Below are 2,551 nucleotides of genomic sequence, written 5' to 3'. Positions count from 1 at the left end.
AAAAGAGGGGGATGGAGAGGCCGGGAACAGGGGCTTGAGCCTGTAATCCAGCACTTTGGGAGGCCAAAGCAAGTGGATTGCTTGAGCCCCGGAGTTTAAGACCAGCCTGGGCCATATGACAAAACCCTGTGTCAAAAAAAAAAAAAAAAATTATCTGGGTGTGGTGGCACACACCTGTTCCCCATCTACTCAGAAGGCTGTGGTGGGAGGATTAGTTGAGCTCAGGAGACGTGGATTACAATGAGCCAAGACTGCACCACAGCACTGTAGCATGAGCAACATAGTGAGACTTAGACTCAAGAAAATAACAACAACAACAAAAGACAAAAAAATAGGAATGGAGATATTAGCTGGGTGGGCTGGTGCACGCCTGTAGTCCTGGCAACTTGTAGGAGGCTGAGGCAGGAGGATCGCTTGAGCCCAGGAGTTTGAGGCTGTATAATGGTGCCACTGCAGTTCAACCTGGGCAACACAGTGAAGTCCTGCCTCAAAAAAACAAAACAAAACAAAACAAAACAAAAGGATGGAGAATATTAAAAAGGCGCTGGAACCCATCTGAAAGAGCTCCCAGTGGCCATAGTTTGAGCAACAAAACAAATAGTGATAGTATTGGATCATAACTCACAGAACAAAGTAAACATTTGAGTCCACACTGATATAAACAAATCCTTGAATAAATAAAATGGGGAGAGGGCACAACTTTTTCTTACAGAGGCATTTCAATTAATAAATGTAGAAGGAATCTAATCTATCACCGTTAGAAGCCCACAGTAATAGTTGCTATAGTCGAGTTGCACCGATGGATGCTAAAATTAGTGGGTAAAAGTTGAAGCAAGAACAGAATATTTTCATAGTCTAAAATAATTCCCCCAAATATTTAGTAACTAAAAGGGAAAAATAGTAACTTTCCAGTGGAGAATCCTGTCTGATGCCACCTTAACCAGTGACCAGGGTGAACACCCCCGTAATAAGTCATGTTGACGTTATGTGCTCTCTGATAAGCTGCACGGAGAAGGGCACCTCACCTCTGTGGTGTCCTTCCCAATAGCTCGTAGCCTCCACTTACTCATAAGAAAATCAGGCAAACCAAAATTGTGGAACATTGTGTAAAATATCTAATCAGGGTCCCAGCCCAGTGGCTCACGTCTATAATCCCAGCACTTTGGGAGGCCGAGGCAGGTGGGTCACTTGAGGTCAGGAGTTCAAGACCAGCCTGGCCAACATGGTGAAACCCCATCTCTACTAAAAATATAAAAAATAGCTGGGCATGGCGATGCGTGCCTGTAATTCCAGCTACTCGGGAGGCTGAGGCAGGAGAATCGCTTGAACTTGGGAGGTGGAGGTTGCAGTGACCCAAGATCGAGGCACTGCACTCCAGCCTGGGCAACAGAGCGAGACTCCATCTAAAAAAAAGAATCTGACCAGGACTCCAAAAGTGTCAACATCATGAAAGAAAAAGAAAGACAAATCTTAGAGGAGCCTAAGGAGACTGGACAAATCACTGCTGCGTGGAATCCTGATTGGATCCTGGAACAGAGAAAGTGCATTCATGGAAAAGCACGTGACATCTGAGTAAATTCCATAGTTTAGTTAATAGTATTATACTAGGCTGGGCATGGTGGCTCACGCCTATAATCCCACACTTTGGGGGGCGAAGGTGGGTGGATTACCTGAAGTCAGGAGTTCAAGACCAGCCTGACCAACATGGAGAAACACCATCTCTACTAAAAGTACAAAATTAGCCGGGCGTGGTGGCTAATGCCTGTAATCCCAGCTACTCGGGAGGCTGAGGCAGGAGAATCGCTTGAACCCAGGAGGCAGAGGTTGCGGTGAGCTGAGTTCATCTCATTGCACTCCAGCCTGGGCAACAAAAGCTAAACTTCATTTCAAAAGAAAAAGAAAAAAGAAAAAAATAGTATTGTAACAACAATAATTTCTTAGCTTCTATAACTGTATATATAATTTCTCAGTTTCTATAAATATAATTGTACTATATTGACATGAGGAAAAGTTGGGGGAAGAATATATGGGAACTCTGTTTTTGTAATACTCTGTAAGTCTAAAATGATCTCAAAATGAAGTTTTAAAAGTTCTAAAACAACGCCAAACCAAAAAAATCCTATAGACCTGTATATGAAAAAGGGTGAATTTTATCATATGCAAATTATACCTCTTAACTTAGAAAATAATATAGTATCCTTACTATACTCTTTTGAAATCTGTTCATTAGTTACACTAAATATATACAAATACTTTTGAATGTGTTTAAATACTATGTTTGAAAATGTTGCTGGGCAATGTGGCTCACACCTGTAATCCCAGCACTTTGGGAGGCTGATGAGGGAGGATCTCTTGATCTCAGGAGTTCGAGACGAGCCTGGGCAACATAGTGAGACCTTGTCTCTACTAAAAATAAAAATAAAAAAAATAATCAGCTGGGCATGGTGGTGCATGCGTGTAGTCCCAGCTACTCGGAAGGCTAAGGTGGGAGGATCACTTGAGTCTGGGAGATCGAGGCTGCAGTGAGCCATGATAGCATCACTGCATTCAA

This window comes from Cebus imitator, unplaced genomic scaffold (genome assembly GCF_001604975.1).
Source record: "Cebus imitator isolate Cc_AM_T3 unplaced genomic scaffold, Cebus_imitator-1.0 Scaffold799, whole genome shotgun sequence".
Taxonomy (NCBI): domain Eukaryota; kingdom Metazoa; phylum Chordata; class Mammalia; order Primates; family Cebidae; genus Cebus; species Cebus imitator.
Note: the sequence above shows the minus strand (reverse complement) of the source record.